Raw genomic sequence first — 22,513 nt, forward strand, 5'->3', positions numbered from 1 at the left:
AGATAACTGAAGAGGAAGACTACATTATCTTACATTAAATGAGAAATAAATAAAGGAACAGCGCAGCCGGGGCCCCACCCTGGAAAATGATCAGCAAGTGATATATTAACATTTTATGTATGTTTTGTAAATTCTGTTATAAGTCATTTACAAGTGATTAGTAAATGATTAAATAGTTTTTATGAAACATGATTATACGTTTCATAAATGTTTAATAAGTGATATGTTAATTATTGTATACATGTTTTGTAGATTGAGTTAAGTCATTTACAATTGTTTAGTTAATGATTAATTAATCATTTACAAAACATGAACATGCGTTTAATAAATGTTTAATAAAGGTTTTTATTTTTTCCCTACTTTTACACAATTACAAACAACCCAGCCTGAAAAACACATGTTGTATGAAGACTCTTTAAAACACCCCTCCTAATCCTCACAGAATTTGCAAGACATTGCGTACTGATAACACCTGATGTAACACCTGATGTAACAATGATGTATGAGCGCCACGACATCATCAGAGACGACTAGAGCGCGGGAGAGAACAGCCGAGCTGCCAACTCTCACACACGCTCACACGACACACCCCTGATTTCTCGCGCTGAAGTGTCAATCCCGTCGGTCAAATGCCTGAAAGATGAGTTTATCTATAAATCTAACAATTGAGCCACATTTGTGATTGACTAGTTATAGCGCAAATTAGTTAAAATCTCCCGGAATCTAGAGCGAGCGCGCATGCGAGCACGACGAGGAGAGCAGAGAGCATCCTGATCTGGAAACTGGACCCCCGTACGGTGTAAATTTTAGGACATCCTCAGACCTCAGACATATGAAGACAAGGCATCATGCCTTAGACTAAAAGGCTTCAGTTATTGGAAAAAACGGCATCACGCCTCAGACTGAAAAGCTTCAGGTCTCAGGAAAAACAATGTCAGGTGTCAGGTCTCGTACAATTAGGCATCAGACAAAACAGTCAGCCTCAGACAAAAAGGCATCAGACAAAACAGCCTCAGACTAAAAGGCATCAGATCAGACATAAAGGCATCAGGCGAAACGGACTCAGATGGAGTTTGGAGGTTCGCATTGCCCCGCCCCTTGTGACGTCACGTGTACATGCGTCTTTTCTTGTTTTTTTATTTAGTTTATTCAATGTACCCCTGACTGTAATTGTAATTCTTGAAATTAAAAAAAAAAAAAAAAAAAAAGAAAGAACCAAAGAAAGCTTTACTTCACAATAGTTTGCACAAATGTCATCTAACATTTTAAACGTGCAAATAAAACTCGCGAAATGCATGTTCTCTTCTGCATACAACGAAATAAGTGTAACATTTAATTAGAGCATATATATCACTAAGATTTTTTCTAATGTTGTAAAGTGTAGCCTAATTTCTTCCTGTGATTAAAGCTAATTTTTCAGCATCATTTTCAGTATTACTCCAGTGTCACATGATGATCCTTCAGAAATCACTCTAATATGATGATTTAATGATCAAGAAACATTCATTATTATTATTATCAATGTTGAAAACAGTTGTGTAGTTGTGTTTGATGAATAGAAAGTTACAAATAACAGCATTTATTTAAAAAAAATATTTTCTAACATTATAAATGTCTTTACTGTAACTTTGATCAGTTTAACTCATCATTGATGAATAAATGTTTTTATTTATTTTATTTATTTCCCCCCAAATATAAAACAAAAATTCTTACTGACCCCAAACTTTTAAACGGTAGTGTTTAATGTTACAAAAGCTTTAGATTTCAGATAAATGATGTTCTTTTGAAAGATTCTTTTGTTCTTTTGCTGTTCTCTCTTCAAAGAATTTTGGGGAAAAAAATGTACACACCTGTTTTCAACACTGATAAACATATTGAATGTTTCTTGAGCATCAAATCATCCAATCACGCTAAAGCGTGTAATACACACGCTGGTCCACTAGCTGGTCCACTAGCACTTTGCCTCCTCAAGGCGTGAACATGACACGCAGGAATGAAGGTTGAACACCAGCAGGGGGCAATCATTTCCTCAATGCCGACTACTCTCCACGGACCAAAATAGAAGCGATTAAGTGCATTCTCCAAAATTCGTAGTACCCCAGAGTGCACGCTGGACGACGTGTCGCCCCGCCCACCTTAACGTTTATTGGTTTATAATAAAGATGATCTTATTGGTGCAGAGAAGTGTGACGCTATTACAGATTATTGGTGCAGAGAAGTGTGACGCTTTGGGCAGGCTGGGAATGCGGAAGAACACAACAGACGAATAAACTTGTTGATTTTGTGGTCATTAATGCGATTCCACAATATTCCATTGAAGTAGAAGAGAATAGAAATAATGGTCTAATTCACAATCACTCCCTCAACAGCTGTAGTAAGTTAGATGGTTCGTTACCTCTGAATTAGGTTTTTTTGTAAGTTAATAAGTTAATGACATCTCTCTCCCTCTACATACATACATATATATATATATATATATATATATATATATATATATACAGAGAGAGAGAGAGAGAGAGCGCAAATGTCACCGGACAAGTCACTAGTCTCACCTGATAGTAACCACAAGTTTCCGTTAGATCCTACGAACTTTTTTTTTTAACTACATTTACGGCTGTCAAACTTCACTGATCATACGGGATTATAGCTCCAAAAAGTCATGGTAATCACAAATTAACTATGGTAATTATAGTATTTGTGCGTTTACAAAAATGTAATCAATAATTATGGTTGTTCTATAATAAACTTATAAGGGAGTATCTATACATGCTCTTAAGAACACAACAAAACAAAGACTGACACTTTTTCTTTATTATGGGCTCCAAACATTCCCATGTACAAGTTGAGTTTCACAGAAATTCATTTCCTGCAGCAAAGAAACAGTCCTGCGAGCAAAATCCTGTACAAACATCTTCGGAGTAAAAGCCCAGCAGTTCCCCTCGTTTTCCTCTTCCCCTGTACCCTGGTGGATAGGACTTGAAAAGCTCCAAGCATTCCGAGCATTCCCTGATGCTGTAGATCCGTCGAAACTCTTCACGGTAGTCCAGAGAAAATTTTTTCCAGTTGACCACACCTTAAAATGTAAAGACAAAATACAGAAAAGGTATAAGTGTGGAGATTCAAGTTTAAATGTCACATAACACAAATTTCAATCCAAGAAATGTGCATTGAACAGGAAAAAAACATCTTACTGTCTAGCCAGGCAAAGTGTGCTGCTTTCTGGAAAAATTCATCTGTGACCACATCCCTAAACCATCTGCATACTAGTGAAAGTGTCAAATATGCAGAATCACCAGTTGCTAAAACAACTTCCTTGAGGATCTCGGAAATTATTTCATGGGGAAGCTGTTGAAACAAAAAACATTATTATTTATACTTGTATATAAATGTTGTTGAAAAAAATATAAACCTTCCCAGCCAACACAGTCATGTGGGGCCCACATTGGTTTGACCTGGGCTATCTAACTGGGACCCAGACAGTTTTGTCCAAGGTTTCCATGGCGGCCCCAGATGGGTTTGCCCAGATGAAATGAACACTGCTCAGTGTGCACACTACAGGCTGTTAAATGTAACACTGAATCAGTGTGGGAGTTAATGAAATAATTAATTGATTGAATAATGATTATAAAGATAATATTAAAATAAATATCGCTCCAACACACATTAGCCGCTTTCCCCACTGTCGGGCCAGTGTGAGCCAGGGCTTTCAAGGGTCGGGCGGTGTTAATAGCCTTGGACCTGTATCACCAAGCACAAAATCACACTGTGTTTCCACCGTTAGGACAGAAGCTCTGCAGCGCTTCACTAAAGCCCGCCCTTAACATGCCTGTCTTGAACAATGACAAATAACTCCATTGTTTCACCAACAAATGGAAGTTTTACCAGAAAACTATTCAAAGAAATTGCTTACTTAATGAATGTGTGTACAATAAATTACCTGCTTTGTCTGAATCTCCCCGAAGACATTGCCTTTTGTAAGGTTGAGCGCTAAAAAAACAAAAACAAATGACAAGAGGTAGGCATGTACATTGGTAGATATAGTACATATATAAACTAATGTTTATGTAGGAACATGCAAACAGCTACATACATTTGCAGAGTGAAGTTGTCCAGTAAGAAAGCACACCACCACCTCCTGATCAGGGGCATGTCATCCTGAATTTTTTTAAATAATAATAATAAACAATTATGCATGTCTGTTTATTTAACGTGAAATATGTAATGAGGTAATGACATAACTCTGTAAAATCAAATCGGAGCCCCAAAGCCATGTATAGAGAGTACTGTTACAATTCACAAAGTGCAAGAAAATGAGCAGGGTATAACTTACAATAATTAACTACAATAACAATTAAAATTTAACCTACCATCAGTATGTAGATTCCACAGTTGTTCCCACCTGCCTGCTTGGGTATTCCCTGTGGTTTGGATTAAAACAAGTACATACATTTACCTTCACAGATTTTCTTTCATCAGCACACATTGTGTAATGAAATAGACTTTTGTTTGCATTTAAATGAAATGTTTCACTTCAAATTTAATCGCAGTTTTCTCTGTCCACTCTCGGTTGTCAATGAGTTTTGCAATGTTCCTGTAAAAAAAAAAAAATAAATAAATAAAAAATAATAATTATAATTCCCCATTGTTTAGAGATGTAGTCCTTAATGTCAATTAAACTATCTATATTATACTATCTTATATCTATATACTATCTTTGCAAACAAGGGTCATATCTGTGGTTTGTTGACGCAAAACAGTTATGCACTAAAAATTCCAGTGAACACAAAATAAAAGTTAATGAACAAAATGGTAGAAATAAAAAAAAAGATTACAGTTTAAAACAGAACCACTGTAATCTCTGAACACATACTGAACATTTCTATAACCTGAAAGTGTCAATGTATGGTCCAAATGCTGCTTGTTGCATAGAATCGAGAAAATACATTTCTCTTGTCTTTGGTTTCATAATCTGTAAAATGCACGTGCAATGCTGTAATCTCAAAATGAATTAAATTCAACAGCACATTGTTTAGTACACATTAAATTATCCTTTAGATTATTGGATATTGCTTAAATTACAACTTACTGTTAACTTTGTTCTCATATAAATTATAATACTTACACACAGCAGCCAGTGGCCAGGTACCCAAGCAGGCAGAACCACAAGGTCTGTCTGGCCGACATTAGCCTAAAATTTATGTAGAAACATATCAGAGCCTAGGAACTATAATGTTCATTATATTCAGATATAGTAAAATCTTCCACAAAATAAAACATTCCAGAACTCACCGGAAGGGACAACTCTGGGAAACCAGAGAGTGGCGGAAGCCAGGTTGCTACCACGTAAGAATTAGCAACATACACACTGATATCCTGTAATGGAAACAATTATCAGATGCATGCAAATGCATCCGGTTTTCAATATAATTTTCGAGACTGCTACCTTACCCTGCGGAAAGCGATGTGCTCAATGATTCGTAGGCAACAGTTCAAAATCTATATATTTTTTAAATAAAAACAAATAAAATCAGTTCCTTTGATATTTTTCCATCTCATTTTACAAATAAAAAATAATTTTACCGTTGCTTCAACTCCTTCTGACAATCCTAAAGATAGAAAATCGGAACGCAGCAGCACAGTCGACCCCACAGAAACAATTCGTTCCTTTGGGTCACTGTTAGGGTCCAATACACTTACAACCTGAAAAATAAAATGAAAACGTATAAACCAAGAACATGTTTTAAGAATTTTAGTATGGCCACAAACTAATGATTACCATTTTCTGAAGATGTTCTGGTAATGGTTGGCCCCAAACGGCTTTGTTTGGAAGCATGTCCTCCACTGCCCAGAAGGGCTTGTGGCTTGTCACACTGTGACGTGTGCTCTTCTCATATGGTGGCTTAAAAAAAGAAGGATAAACAACATGAATTATCACTTCATCTCAATCAAAGATGTCTTAGCTTTTTGCCACAACTGCACCTTCATACCGGATTTGACTGCATGCTGCAATATCAACAGTGTTGGAAGATTGAGGATTCACGGCTGCACCTAAAACACAAAAACAAACATCCTCACTCTAATAAAAATACAAATACATGTAAATATATAATATTTTTTATCAAATAGGATTGATCTTACAACAATAACAGCTGCACCTTCATACCTGATATTTGACTGCATGCTGCAATATCAACAGTGTTGGAAGATCGAGGATTCACGGCTGCACCTAAAACACAAAAGCGCATACATACACATTTATTTACATACCGGTATACACATACACACACACAAATATTCATACATACACACAGTGATAATACTTTACCCAAAATGATCTTTCCATTGCAATCAAACTGTAATTCCGTGTCATCATCTATACATTTTCTTAACTGCTTCACAACCGTATTGTTCCGTGCAACATTTTTATGGTGCAAAATATTTCTTGCAAGGAAAATGTGGGATGATGGTTTCATCATGTTAAGGAAGTAGTTCTTTTTTCTTCATATCTGAAAAGAGTTGCTCAGCTCTCTGACTGTTGATTTTTCCTGCAAGCTCCGGGACAAGGCCAATCTTTCTCAAGGAATCCCTAGGATCCTTACTGTTGTTCTGATGGAACACATCAGACAAGACAAAATGCTCACATGAACCAGTAACAGGATGACCATCCTGATCAGCTGGTTCTTTCCTGTGGTTAAGCCATGGCAAACTGACTTTCAAGTCATTTTCTGATGCCTTCTTGATATTTTCTTCAGATGGTTCCAATAATCGACCCTCAAAAGGATTAAATAAATTCTTTGAACGATGGTTTGCATGAGAGGCTAGTCCCCTTGGGAAGTCGTAGACGGCAACATTGGGAACATGTTTCCATGAAAGCAGGAGATCAGCATAATCACGAGGGCTCTCTGCTCTGATGTTAAATTTCACAGAGTACACAACCCCACAAGGGCAGGTTATAACAGCCCAGCCACCTAAAGTGAAAGACATGTCAATTCATAATCCATGAATACTCAATTTGTCAATCTTTATACAGTTTTATAATCAGAGATCTTACAATTGACAAAAATCACATCGCCTCAATTTGAACAGCAAAATGATTATGTAAACAAGAACTGTTATAGCAATACTTTTATGCCTCCCTAATACATAACTGTACAGTCGGACTTACCAGATGCACCCCACACTTTTTCAAAAACCTTGTTGTAGGTGACTCTATTTGACATCCTCTCTTTTAGTCGGATAATTAAATCCATTTTAGAACCTTTGTGATCTATTCCACATCCCATACAAAGGGCCCTTATTTCTTCAACCTAGCCAAAAAGAAAGATTGCAACAAAATTATTACACATGACAGAACAAAACATCTCAATTAATATATTGTTGTGATGTAACAAACCATACCCGGATATTTAGCAGCTCATCTGCAAGCCTTTCTTCTGTAAGTGGTACGTCATCCTCAGATGAGTCTTGTGACACATGAAGCTTAGCGTACTCTGTGTTGAGAACGTTGTTGGATGATCTGGTATGAATACCAATCCATGGCGCCCAAAAGCTGTAGCTTGGGGGCACAATTAAGGGGTTCCTCATCCCACCTAATAATAAAAGAGAAAGAAGTTAAACTGTGGTTAAAGAAAGAAACTTAGATAAAAGGCTTTATATCTGGAAAGTGATGCGAGACATACTTGTATAAAAACCTCGGCTTATCATCTCTACTGTTACTGCCTCCCAAAACTTCTCAATATCCACACAGCCATCATAATTTGGTGGAGGGGGGTCAATTTCACTCACTACAATAAATTAATAAAATGAAACAAAGACTATAGTATTTAAAAGTAGGCTATATTACATTAACTTACATTTCAATTCATGCATGAATGCAATTTATGCCTATGAAATGATAGGATTATGAAAAAATGTAAATACAAATACAAATTAAAAAAAACCTTTAAAATGTGGATGTGATTGGATAAACATATTTTGTGAATAAATTAAGAAACTATAGTTATAAATAAACTTTTAAATATATCAAACAATAAATGTTTAAACATACCAGGCATGCCGAAGGCTCCCTTCTTGTGTAGATCCATGACGACTACACTTGGGTAGTGCCCACAAGTGACACAGTTGTAATGATAATCCAGTTCTGTCATGGCCTCAAAGTGCAAATAGGCTTGTAAAACAAGTTCATTTTTAGGAAAAGGCCCACCTTCAATTGAATGTAATGTTTCCATTACCCTACTTACTGCTGTACTATTCTGGAATTAAACAAGTTAAAAAAATATATTGAATGAATGAATGAAAAAAAAAACCCAGCAACTTGAAAAATTCATAGGAAAACAACGCATTGGGATTGTGACATACCTGTATTGAGTTTCTTAGGAACATGCACAAATGTAATGACAAAAGAATGTGGTCATTGAAATTATGTATTCCATCTGACCACTCTTGGTACCTATATACCATTTCACAGTTTGGGCACTGTCTGTAGTAAGTAGATATGCCTAAAGAAGTAAATAAATGCATGAATCTAAAATATCCATAAAAATATATGAAAGCACATGTTAATGTAATATTACAATAACCATACCTTGGATTACACCAGAAAATGTCACTATCTTGGCATCTTTTGTGATGAGTCTTGGATCACTTAAGCTTTCAGCTGTGCAGTTGATACATTTTAATTCTGTGGGCACCAGATGCCTTGGAAGGCACTGGTTGGACTTCAAATCTCTGGAATGATCTAGTAATGTCTTGGGAAGCTCACTGGGAAGTTTTTTGTGTGCCATCATGTAGTGGATCATTTCTTTGATGTTTGAGTCAGATGGTGGATAGCTGTTGTTGTGATCATCTTTTTTTCCTTCAGGTGATTCAGGAGGAACTTCCTCCACACTTTTTACCTTCTTGAACAAGTCTTTCTGATGGTGAAAGAGATGCCACTTTGAAATAGCCTTGTGAATACACGATTTCCTTGGCATTGAGCAAGGACAGTGCCAAGAGTTTTTCTTAACATCATACGAGACCATTACTCTGCCAAGTCTGCTGTAATATGAGCGGTTTTTTTTTTTCAAACACAGACACATGCAATTTGTTGAGTTGGTCTCCAATTTGTACAGACACTGACAATGGAACTCCTTCTGCCAGTGATTCCTTCTTCAAATCAATTAATTGGTGTTTCCTTGCTTCTCCAAACCACTTCTGGTCAACCATCATACACAATGTTTCTTCTGCAAGATCAGTCTGTATTTGATCAACACGTGGACAATAGGATAAAGACTGCAAGTGGTCACACTCAAATGGCAAAATACCACTTCTGTGGGCAAAGTCTCTGGTAACACAGCACTCATCCAATTCACACTCAGACCTTTGTGACTCTCCCCAGGTGTTTTTCAGGACATGGATTGGAGTAGATGCACCATGGAAAGACTTTTCAACAGCAAAAATTCCATTTTTGCCATCAACACACTGGCATCTTAAATACCTTTTGGATGATACAGTCTCCCTGCATTCAGTGTGGCGTCTTTGGATGTGCTTTCTTAAGTTGTTTTTTAATAATGTCAAATTACAGTGCACACACACAACTGTATTAGGCTTCAGATTAGCAGTCCTCAGACCTTTTCCTTCTTCTACTGGAGTAGTTGCTTGAAACAACATGTTTAAAGTTCAGTCTTTACTACTGCACTTTAATGTGACTAATGTTTTCAGATCACTGTGCATACTAACCTTTATACAGTATATTATATTAGGGTTGCAGCAGTATGACAGTTTCATGCTTAAAAGAATTATATCTCACACTATGATTATTTACAGTACTGTAATGTACTATTGCTCAAATCTTAAATCCTGAGATCAATGTTCTAGCCTATGCTATTTTCAGTAGATGCCCAACTAAACACTATTTATTGCATCTCTTCCATCCGTAAACTGTGATGAGCTTTGTATCTAGTCAAAAATAAAGCAAAAAGTCTCAAATTATGTCACTTTTATCACACAATTGCTGTACTAAAGTAAAAGGACTAATAGAAATAATTACTCAAGTATAAATAATAATATTTATTGTTATCAGAGTAAAAAAATGATCCAATGGCAAACAATTTTTAAAAACATAAAATATTTAAAAATGACTCACATTTGATTGAGCAGGACCATATACCATTAAACCAGGATAATTTCTGAAACTGTTTTTGTACTGTGAAAATCTCATACCACTGCAACCCTAAGAAGCACAAGTTTACAAGTCTGTTACCTGTAGAACTCTTGACATTTCCACACTTAAGTTCAGATTCAGGTGTAGCTGCTGGTTTGTTCCTATTATCCATTTGGATATTGGTCTTCTTGTTTGGAAGAGATTCTTATAAAGCAATAAAGATATTACCAGATAGAACAGATTACTCTACATGGAGAGGATTATGCCAAACAAATATGTGATACTTTGTTTTTGTCAAGAAGTCTAACCTCTGTTTGAAGAAGTGGAAGTTGTTGATGTGGGATTTGCTGCATCACAAAACATCTCCACTTTCAATCCAGGGCTCTCTCTAGTGCAAGATTCAGCTCCAAAACTCTGTGCTACCTGTACGCTCAGACCCACTACACAATCAACAAATATTCATAAAAAATGAGAAATTATTAATTCATTAAAACTTTAACAATTCAGTAATTTATTATTCTCGATCTCAAACAACATAATTAATATAAATAAACAGCTTTAAGAAAACTAAACATATTGCTATTGTATAACAGAGCAAGTTCTTCAAGATTCAATTACCTGTGTCTTTAATAATGACATTCTCAATATGCAAGTCTGAAGTTACCCCTGGTTCAGCACGAGGCTCATGGCTTAATATGTGGGTCATTAATTGTGACCTATTAATAATTGTCTTCTCACAAAAGCAGCAGTGAAAATGTGCCTTTTCTCGGCACTGGTTGCTGCATTTGACAATGAAGAAATCTGAAAATGAATGAACTAAGCACATTACTAAGCGAATTTAATTTAATATGGTTATAGTAATTAATACAAATCATCAATTTGGAAAACCAAACCTTTGTATCTTACTGCAGTCTCAAAATGTCTATACGAACATGGACATGTACCATATGCGGAATAAAGTTCGTAAAGCCACAAAATGGGCACAGTTTCAGAGTGGACTTCATATAATCGTCGTGTTTTTCTCTGGTTACGACGGTGTGGTGCCCCATGTTTGTGAAAATAATATAGAAATCTCACAATCTAAGAAGGAAAAAACAAAGAACATTTTAATCATATCATTTGAAAGACACTGGGATATGGTTAAGCAACTATTCCAGATTTGATTCACGAAAATCATGGTACATTTTTAAATGAAGAGTTCAGATGCAAAAGCCTCTAAGTGCCATTTGAAATTTTCTTCTAGAATGATCATTTTTATCAAGCTTGTATATTTAAGTTCAGTGATTTCACTTAAATGGCAATGAAGATTACCTATTAATTGTTTTTTAAGTGAAATTACTGAACTTAAATATACAAGTTTGACAAAAATCATCATTAAAGAAGAAAATTTCAAATGGCATTTAGAGGCTTTTGCATCTGAACTCTTCAAATATATTTTTATAAATCTACAGAAACATCTTAACTCACCATTTAGAATCGCAATAAACCATAGACAGTGGCAATCAACGTGGAGTGTCGTTTGTTCGTTAATGCTACGCCGCCGTTGCCTTTCATCTCAAACTGCCCCCTAGGGGGTCGGAGGAAAATGGCAAAGGCGGGAACAGGAAAATAGGGGCGGGGCGACACGTGTCGCTCCACCCAAAAGTGTCGCCCCACCCCATCGTCCAGAGTGCACTCTGGGGTTACTCCTTGAAGCCAATACGGAAGTGAATTAAACTGCAATTTATCGAGTGGCCGCTTGAGGCAGGCTGCAGAAGCGAGTCAAATCTGTATCTCCCCCATGTTAAAATGCCCAACTTTACAGCAGAAAAAAACATGTTTACAGCCTGGAGCAAAAAGTGGCTTTGGTCTATTGAGCTCATTTTTCCCTTCATGACAACTGTGAGGGGGGTGAATTTTTTTACAACTCATCTGTTTAAATTATATTTAAGCCTTAAAGTTCTGCATAATTAAGGGCGTGGCCACTTGAGTGACAGGTGGATTCTTGCGGCCGCTTTCACTGCTAGTCGTTTGTCTGCTGTCTGTTAGCGTCACCCTCAGCTGTGTTTGTGCTTTTTCCGGGATTATTTCATACAATTTAATACATGTATTATACCTTCGCCCGTGCACGCCGTTGGATTCCGTCGTGTCGAGTATGGAGAGAACGACCAGCGCCGTGTTTCCAGCTGTTTCCCTCGCATGCACTAATGGGTGTCTGATAATTTCAGCGCGTTCTCCCCGTCCATGCAATAGATGCACACCCTTGAATGAGCGCGGATTTCTAGTTCATTTACTTGAAGTTCTGAGGTAATATTTGGTTTGACCCATCTGAGAAACTGAGAGGCGGCCAAAATCGGATTGTAAAATGGACCGAATTAAAGCTCTTTACGAACTTGACGTGAGATGCCGACTGACATGTGTGCTTGCCTTGAATCACTGTCACATGCACAAGCTTAGAGCAATATTGTAAGTAATTAATACATTTTTAACTAGCAGAATAATAATGCAGCACGATGCACATAGTTGACTGCTTGTATGTTGTGAGAAATGTGTGTGATCTGTGTTAATGTATTTGTATACATGCTCTTAACTAATTGCCCCTTGTGAGATTAATAAAGTTGATAAAAAAAGTAAAGTAGTCTCACTTTTAGTTACGTCTTAACTATTATTATATTTCGAAGGGCAAAACATGAACTTTAACCATTGGCTTTACTTTTTCAATCAGCTGTCAATTCAGCGGCAGTAGCATAGCATTAGCACCTCAGCTCCACCCGCGTCCCGCCTCTTTGCCCATTTTAATTTATCCGGTAGTGACGAGAGGTGACGCACTGCCAAGATGGCGACGGTCGGCCCCGCCCACTTTAGGCCTCAAAATCGCTCTTCAGAAACCTATGGGTGACGTCACGGACACTACGTCCATATTTTTTACAGTCTATGGTTTCTCCTTAAGTAATTCTGCTCAATCATCACTCAATTAATCACTTAATTATCTCATTAACTTTAACGCTCTTGAGTGTGGACTCATATACACTCCCAGGTGTGTTGATTTAACAGGGAGATTTTGCTGTGTACGAAGAGCCGTAATTAACTGACAAGCTGAGCCATATCGCATTAAATATCGCTGGCGATACGTCCTCGATATTAACGCGATTTGGCTCAGCTTGTCAGTGATCTACGGTTCTTTGTAGTAAATGCCGCTCCATTTGAAAGCAGGTGAAGGTGATTTACTGCTAATCAAGGAACCGGCTTTACTGATTAGATGCGCATAACAACATCGTGCGATTAATCGTGCAGCCCTAGTCTGCAGCCTTCGGTTGACGTTGCGATCATGTGGCGTATATCGTGGCCAGAGCCGTTAAATATGAGAGTTACGACACTCTTTGATCTCGCCGCCACGCGGTCACGTGGTTCGTGTAGCTCTCAATAGTTCCAAAACCACAGGATCACAGGAATAAATTACAGCTGTTTTAAATTGTAATAATATTTCACAATATGACTGTTTTTGTTTGTATTTTTAATCAAATAAATGCAGCCTTGGTGAGCAGAAGATATATTTCTTTTAAAAACATTAAAAATCTTACCGATCTAAACTTTTGACCGGTAGTGTATGTATTTTATCCAGCTTAGCTCTCAGAAACTCAAATAAATAACAATTTATTTAACATTTCTTTTAATAAGTCTCATTTACATTTACATTCATAGCTGACCCTTTTATCCAAGCAACTTAAAAATGAGAACAAAACAATATGCAAAAAGCTATGCAAGTGCTAGCGCTTAATGCAAGTATGAAAGTCTCTCCCATGTCCTAAATTTTTCTCTTAACTACTGCTATCATATTTATTGCACAACACTCTGCTGATCAGTTGCAGAGTTTGCAGTGTGTCCTAACAAAATCTTGGTTCCTTACCCCAACCTCCCTTCCTCTTCCTGCCACAACTTCTTTCTTATTATCGATTATAGCTTACTTGCTGTAACTTTCTGTATAACTTATTTTGTGCTAGGGTTAACAACCCTAACCCTAAATTTTCCTCTTGACTATCACATCATAACTATTACATAAACCAGTGTTCATGTTTCCTCTATTGTTCCTGCCACATTCTCATAACTTATTTCATTATTATAGATTTAGCTTCTGATTTTCCAACTTTGCGGTATATTTAAATAATTTGAAGGGTTACCCTAAACCTAACCCTAATCTCACACAGACGTTCAGATATTGAACCAGTTTTGCACGTCCACAGATGTCCGAAAAAGTCCCTAGTCAGATGTTCAGATATTGAACCAGTTTCGCACGTCCACAGACGTCCATAGGGGGTCCTAGTCAGACGTTCAGATATTTAACCAGTTTCGCACGTCCACAGACGTCACTAGGGGGTCCTAGTCAGACGTTCAGATATTGAACCAGTTTCTCACGTCCACAGACGTCCAAAAAAGTCCCTAGTCAGACGTTCATATATTGAACCAGTTTTGCACGTCCACAGACTTCCATAGGGGGTCCTAGTCAGACGTTCAGATTTTTAACCAGTTTCGCACGTCCACAGACGTCCATAGGGGGTCCTAGTCAGACGTTCAGATATTTAACCAGTTTTGCACGTCCACAGACGTCCAAAAAAGTCCCTAGTCAGACGTTCAGATATTGAACCAGTTTTGCACGTCCACAGACGTCCATAGGGGGTCCTGGTTAAACGTTCAGATATTGAACCAGTTTTGCACGTCCACAGACGTCCAAAAAAGTCCCCAGTCAGACGTTCAGATATTGAACCAGTTTTGCACGTCCACAGACGTCCATAGGGGGTCCTTGTTAGACGTTCAGATTTTGAACCTGTTTTGCACGTCCACAGACATCCATAGGGGGTCCTAAATAGAGGTTCAGATATTGAACCAGTTTCTCACGTCCACAGACGTCCAAAAAAGTCCCTAGTCAGACGTTCAGATATTGAACCAGTTTTGCACGTCCACAGACGTCCATAGGGGGTCCTTGTTAGATGTTCAGATTTTGAACCTGTTTTGCACGTCCACAGACGTCCATAGGGGTCCTAGTCAGATGGTCAAATTTTGAACCTGTTTTGCACGTCCACAGGACGTACAAAAGTGGTTCTGAACTGACGGACGTTATACGGAGATGATCTGAACGTCAATCTGACGTCGCGTGTTTGCTGGGTAGCTTTTTTTTATGTTAATACACTGTTCAATCACAGCTAACTGTGGACAATAATAAATGAACTGTTAATCTGCTGATTTCCACAAAGTGTATACACACTATGCTTTTCAACATTGTTTTTTTTTGTCTGTGCGATCCCAATATACCCAAAATATCTAAATTGGCTCACCAGTAGCATTAGTTTGGGGTGGGACTACCTGTTATATTTGACAATGTCATGGAAATTTTTTTGCAATTAGTTTGGTGCCATTGGAGTTGAAGAAATTACATACTTCATATTTAACCTTTTTCTCCACAGTAGCTTCACAAATAAACAGAGCTGAAATATTGATGGGACACCTAATAAAAGTGAAATGATGCGGCCCATGAAAATCGACCTATAGATTCTGTTGAAGTTCATTTATTTAACTTCCGTCATCTGTTTCATCTAGAAGATCAATTGATGGCAGAAGGTAGATGATCTTGTCTTTGAAAAGTCTGCACAACACTGCACCATCAAGTGTTCTACCTTCCTCCAACACTGTTTGACCAACCTGGTGTAGGTGGCCATCATTATTGTGATTCTATGGAAATATCACATAATTATTTATAATTTTATAAATACTTTTCAACATTATTTCCAAATAATCAAACATCAACTTGATACACCATTACATTTTGTTCAATAATTTTATCAAAACCTAGTTAAGTGATTTGATGAAGTGCTGATTTGGATGTTATCTTACTCTGTGCCACTGTTCAGTTTTGACCTGAATATGGTTCTCAGGTGTTCCAGGATCTCATGTGCAGCCCACTCCTTCCGAAACTGCACGGCAGACACTATATGACCTTGCTCTGCCAATGGACCTCGGAACTGTACGGTCTCTTGGAGATGAAAGAAGGCAAACATCTCGAAGGAAGGGGACTTCAGCCATCCTTTTTCTTTTCCCATGCCTTAATTAATAGAAATCATATGTTATTAGTCAACATAATAAATATGGCATTAAACATAAACGCTAACGGCTTGACGCTTACTTTTTTTCCCAGGGAGCACCAATGCTCATCAGTTAAAAGAACAACGCGTTCTCATCCCAAAGCGCCATATAGGACGCTTTTGCAAAAGCGTAAATATCCAACGCACATGGCACCCTTTAACGTCTAATGAGACGCTTCGGTTTATGGTTAAGTTTAGGTATGGTGTTGGGTAAGGGTTAGACCACTAGGGGGCGCCTTCTGCCCAAATATATCTGCGTCTCATTTCACGTTAAAGGGTGCCATGTGCGTTGGATATTTACGCTTTTGCAAAAGCGTCCTATATGGCGCTTTGGGATGAGAACGGGCTCAAAAGAATTAGGAGTGCTTAGTTACTTACAGGGCACAATGGAAAATGAGCAAGTAATGTGTTTTTAATAAAGGATAACACAATGATAAATGTACAAGCAAAACCATTTAACTTCTTAGAATTCAAGTCTGACAAATGGTTATATATACAGTATATATATGTATATATATATATATATATATATATATAGCCTATAGTATATATACATATATATATATATATATATATACATATATGTATATATATGGATGAAGAGTTGCAAGATGCAAGCCTCTAAGTGCCATTTGAAATTTTCTTCTCGAATGATCATATAGGCTATGGTAAATATTTGTGATCTAATGGTACATTTAATGTAATTTTACTGTAAAATATCGTTAGATTTAGTTGTTGAAAGTGAAAAAGAACCACTCATTGACATTCCCACAATCCCCTGCGTGACACGCCACATTTGATTATTCTTTGTTGAAATAACTATGGTTCTTCATAGTTTTCTTAGTTTTTTTGTAATCACTTATGCACATTAGGGTTTTATGTTACATGCAATGTTGTTAAATTAGTGTTTATTGCATTTTTTAAATGTCATGTGTGTTACCTGATGGTGTTTAATGTTTGAGCAAATGAGACTGCGCAGCTCGTTTTCATGTGATGAGTCTCATTAATTCATGTGACTCATCTCTATTGTGAGTGATAGTTATGAATGTATTTACAACAACACAAATGTATCACGGCTTAGGTGATATTAACAGTAATACTTATGGTAAATAATACGTATTAAAATAAAATCTGTGAAATTATATCTAGTCATTCCTTCCCGTGATAGAGCATCCCAGACAGAAGCAACAATAGTTTAGTTTAAATAAAATAAAATAGTTCGGGTAACCAAATGATAACCGGGTGGAAAATGAGCTTAAAATGGAAACACAAAGTGACTTCTATTTATAAACAAGCTCAAGTAAAGGACTAGATGTTACAATCCCGGAATCCACATATCCCACGATGGATAAACTATAAGGGACTCTTATATTGAAATGTCTATGCTTTATTGTAGATTTGCAGGCTGACGCTCAAATCGATCAAACCGAGAAACTGCAACTTATTAAGGAGCTTTTATCACTTTCCAAAAGTTGTCGCCTTTAGTGGCGTTTTGCGTCTGCTTATACTGAAATGAATATGAATACCTACTTACCTTTTGTTTTTGACTTGAAGTTAAATAGTCACATTCTTCATAGTATCGTTTGCAGGGAAGATTCCATCGCATGATCCTTTGGCGTTTTAATTTGTTTTATTGATATGGAACGGAAATACTGTGAAAAAAAAAAACTGACATCACCCGGGGGAGTCTGTCCTGACCGGTTCTGACCTGCTGTAATACGTTTTCTAGTTAAGCACCGGAGATCTGACATCACATTATAGAGTGCCAAAGTGATGAAGTCAATTTTGTAGGACAACCCGGAAGCTAGCGGCGCATGGGTTCCCCGATCGAAAAGCTATGCATTTTCCCCTTTTGGAAAATCGCAAAAAACAAGATCTGTGTTTAACAAAGAGTTGTGACCCTTACACCTTTTGTCTATCAAGATAATCTTTACAAGTTAATCCAAAACTCATACATTTTGAAGCCTGTATAAAGTTTTTTTTAAAAACAGACACAATAAAGTTTAAAAAACCACAAGCAGGTAATAACTGGTCTGTTTTATGTCATAGATCAAAACGTGAAAATATTTAGAGGCTTTGTTAACCACAGAGCTTATTTCAGGCGATTTAGCAAAAACCCTTTCAAAAATCCCATAGACTTTAGAGCGAGGGAACCAGGAGTGCTAAAATGCTAACTCACTCCCGCGTTTTGGCCTTCAAACTGACGTGATAACTACGCCACTTTATAGCATAGACCAAGTCACAGTATAGGTAACGTAGGTATCACCATATCTATGGGTATCACAAGTTTAAATTTTGCACATATAATTTAAACAGATAAATTCTAATTAACGTAACGTTACCTATTCCGTGGCATATTAACAGACCCGCTTCTTGCTGATCCACAAAAATTGCGGGAAAAATCAAACGCCGGCCTGGATGAAGTAGAATTAAAAATCCTCTGCACCTCCGAAGGCTCCGATGATCTTTGGTTTAGAGTAATGTTACCAAGAGCCTTGTCAATATTCTCAAGTACTGATGGACTTGAGAGAATATTATTTATTATTGTCCTAGCTGTGTCAGACATCACGTCTCACATTTACACAACTGCCGTTATGAATGAAGTTCACTCGCTCGCTCTCAGTCTCAGACCCATCGGTCTCTCTCGCGCAGTGCGTGCGATCATATTTAAAAATAATAGCAATAATAATTCTAACAGAAGATAATATCTCTTGTCTATCTTAATACTGATTATAAATAAAATGTATATAAAAATATAAATACATTAAATATAATATAATTTTGTCGAGGATGAAGTTTCTCTGAGTCATTTAGAGTAAAGAATAAACAATTCAGTGCTGCAAATTATGGAAAAATATTCCCCTTGTAGTGGTACTTGAGGAAGACAAGTGTTTTTGTATTCTGTCTATCTGATTCAAATCAAAGTCTGCATAGTTTCTCTTCTCTTGGTATCCAGGATTTTATGCCGTCCTTTCTCAATTTGTCAGTCATGGTCAATCGATATTTTGAAAGTCTCTCTTTTAATTGTGTAATTGATCAGTAATTTCCCAATATATAGGGACGAGTAACACTAGAGTTTGGTTTATTGAATAATGAGATATAATTAATAAATATGAAATAGTGTGTGATTTCAGAAAGGCTTGACACCTAATTGAAAACAGCATTATGTTAACATTATGTTAAAAGAGAGAAAGTAGTAAGGCAAGGCAAGTTTATTTATATAGCACATTTCATACACAATGGTAATTCAAAGGGCTTTTTACATAGAAGAAATTAAAATAATAATAAAAAAATCAGAATAAAGATAGTTTAGAACAATAAAAAAATTAAGTAAATAATGAAAACAGTTTAGAATAAAAAATAAAACCAAGTACAGTAAGCAAGCTACATCCTGCTAATTCAGTGGCAATAATTTAATTTAATTGTTGTCCATTGATCGAACTTCCGTGACTCTTATTACTTGCTTGCACAGTCGGACGGTTGAACACACTCGGTCTCTCTCGCGCGCAGTTCGCTTCGCTTTTGTCCAGTCCGGCGCCTCATAATAGAGACTATGCTGTCAGTACCGGAAAGAGAAATGATTAGTTCATCTCTGGAGTTCGGGTTCGGTCGGGTCCGAGTCTTTCGTTCTTCCTGTCAGTCCCATAGAGTCTATGCTGTCAGTACCGGAAAGAGGAATGATTAGTTCATCTCTCGAGTTCGGGTTCGGCGGGTCCGAGTCTTTCGTTCTTCCTGTCAGTCCCATAGAGTCTATGCTGTCAGTACCGGAAAGAGGAATGATTAGTTCATCTCTCGAGTTCGGGTTCGGTCGGGTCCGAGTCTTTCGTTCTTCCTGTCAGTCCCATAGAGTCTATGCTGTCAGCACCGGAAAGAGTAATGATTAGTTCATCTCTCGAGTTCGGGTTCGGTCGGGTCCGAGTCTTTCATTCTTCCTGTCAGTCCCATAGAGTCTATGCTGTCAGTACCGGAAAGAGAAATGTGAGAGAAGAATAAAGAAGAGCGGAAGCTTCTGCTCTCTTTGAGTTCTGGACGGGTGGATGTTAGGAACTGCGTTTGCCCTGTTTCTGGATGTGGCAGGTCAACAACGAGGATTGACCGGCACCTTAAATCCCACGTGGAGCTGTCCAGTGCTGAAAGGGACAACACACTCCAGACTGTTAAGAGGAAGAAGATTATCTCACAGATTGCAGCACTTAGGGCCACTAACCCAGCGGTTCCCTTGGTAAGCACCCTGGACTTGCTTCCAGAAATTGAGGATCCTGATGTGCCCTTAAACGAGGAAGAGTGCAGCAACCCTGACTGCAAAGAGAGGGTGGAAAAGTTGCGGCTTGAGAACAGCAACCTAAATCAAAGTGTTGACACGCTGACCACTGCCCTGCGCGACATTACCCGGCGGTACCGTCTGTTGAAGAAGAGGTCAGCATCCAAGGGTGCGGGAAGATTGAGCAAGGCAACCAGGAGGCTCATCTCCTCTCTCGGGTCTGGAGGTGACCCTTCTATACCCACTCTGGTGCTTCCACCGTGCCCGGGCCATCCAGTGATGTAGAGCCCTCCACCAGCCAGCAGCCACCCAGCTTTCAGGAGCCGGAGAGCCCCCAGATCATGGGGTGACACTGAGTGAGTGCACTTGCATTGTTTTAACTGGGTGTTTCCTGAAACGTCATTGACACACTGCAGAAAAAGCTTTTTTTTACTTAGTATTTGGGTCTTGTTTCCAGTCCAAATATCTAAAAAGTCTTCAATGAAGATGGGAAATAAATCAAAACTAAGCGAATTGGAAATAATAAAAAAATAATATTGTTTTTGTTTGAATTAAAATTATTTTTATTGTTCCATTAGCAGATCATTTAGATTTTTTAAGCAAAAACTTATAAGAAAAGCTTTTTTTGCAGTGCAGTACAACCCCGGCATTAGAATATATAATTTAAAGTAAGTCACTATTTAATATTTATCGCTGCTCTGTGTCTTTAAATTATACATTCTGATATCTAATATATTTTCAAGTAAGTCATTTTTCTTTGTGCACAGATAACATCACGGAAGAGTTTCGGCTCAACCAATTAGGGCCAGACCCATCATCTAAACATACTGATGATGTAAATGCCAAAATGTATAGAATTAATCAATTCTTAACACACATGAGTGAGGGTAAGACGAGACTGAGCACCCTGATCTTCCTGAACGAGACGAGCAGGATTCATGCGTAAGTCATTTTCTTATTATGTGCCTCTTTTAATGCTGTTTTTAAAAAAAAATATATAATAATAATAATAATAAAGATGAGTGTTCATAGAGGGCGTTTGTTGTTTGTTTGTTTGTTTGTGTGCAGGTGGGTCGCCTCCCTGCGCAAGGCCCACAAAAAGGAAACAACAATTGAGTATTATGTGCAGAACGTGTCTCAGTTCTTGAATTACGTATGTGAAACTCCTCCCCCTTCCTGTCGACTGTCAAAGACAGTGCTGATTGGTCTGCGCAGGGAGATGATGAGCATCAGAAAGTCACTGAAGAGAAAGGTTGCCATGCACCAGCCGCTCTTGAGAAGCTGCGCTGGCGGGGGGCGTGCCAAGATGGCCGAGTGAGTAGACGCTTTCTACCGAGCTCTGCAAACAAAAGTTTTGGAAACGGTAAAATTCAATTTTTTTTGTCTCGCCACGCACTAAATTTTATTTTCATAAATATTACACCAATCGGAAAACGAACCTTTGAGCAATGTCAAACCAACGCGAAAGGAAAAGAGGCAAAGAGAGCGCCGGACGGAAGCTACTTCCAGATGATAGCAATGCTACTCCTAAGTAGGGATGGGTACCGAAACCCGGTATTAAAATAGAAAACAGATATTTTAAATTGTCATAATATTTCACAATATTACTGTTTGTCATTTTTTTTCTTAAAATAAAGCAGCCTTGGTGAGCAGAAGAAACTTCATTTAAAAACATAAAAAATCTTACTGATCTAAAACTTTTGACAAGTAGTGTATATCTTTTACTGAGGCTCTTTTGAAAAAAATGCATTAACCATAAATAATAATAAAAAAATGTCTCTTTGGTCAAACCTGACCTCTGAGCTAAGCAGTTCTATAAATCCAATTCCTCTCAGATATCAATCAATGAAAACATACTAGTCTAAACATACAGTAACTGGTGCGCATGTGATAAATCTTTAGGGCCCAAGCACCGATGGTGAGAGGACCCTCTTGGAATTGCTCTGTTTATTATTATTATTCTCCAAGATGAATCGTACTTTTGAGGCCTAATTCTGA

At 37.6% G+C, this 22,513-nt stretch overlaps 1 long non-coding RNA gene and 2 pseudogenes across 3 annotated transcripts in view; 2 read left to right on the top strand and 1 right to left on the bottom strand.

The window, feature by feature from the left end:
* LOC148997414 (uncharacterized) overlaps positions 1–22,513 on the top strand; it is a 131,201-nt pseudogene that overhangs the window by 79,722 nt on the left and 28,966 nt on the right. The gene's annotated exons all lie outside the window — the stretch shown is intronic.
* LOC120467074 (uncharacterized) lies at positions 3,629–11,347 on the bottom strand (annotated as a pseudogene). Its single transcript, XR_016169578.1, has 21 exons — positions 11,035–11,347; positions 10,760–10,942; positions 10,450–10,581; positions 10,241–10,345; positions 8,585–9,635; positions 8,359–8,498; positions 8,048–8,252; positions 7,680–7,784; positions 7,399–7,589; positions 7,166–7,307; positions 6,326–6,968; positions 6,164–6,226; positions 5,969–6,048; positions 5,777–5,899; positions 5,581–5,700; positions 5,449–5,496; positions 5,290–5,373; positions 5,123–5,188; positions 4,531–4,591; positions 4,091–4,418; positions 3,629–3,987 (listed from the first exon to the last, which is right to left on the bottom strand). The product of XR_016169578.1 is annotated as an uncharacterized LOC120467074 (transcript).
* LOC148997417 (uncharacterized) lies at positions 20,040–22,079 on the top strand. The gene is made up of 3 exons (XR_016147342.1): positions 20,040–20,871; positions 21,283–21,457; positions 21,584–22,079. It is a non-coding gene; the product is annotated as an uncharacterized LOC148997417 (long non-coding RNA).

Source organism: Pimephales promelas, chromosome 2 (genome assembly GCF_988280905.1).
Source record: "Pimephales promelas chromosome 2, fPimPro1.hap1.1, whole genome shotgun sequence".
Taxonomy (NCBI): Eukaryota; Metazoa; Chordata; class Actinopteri; order Cypriniformes; family Leuciscidae; genus Pimephales; species Pimephales promelas.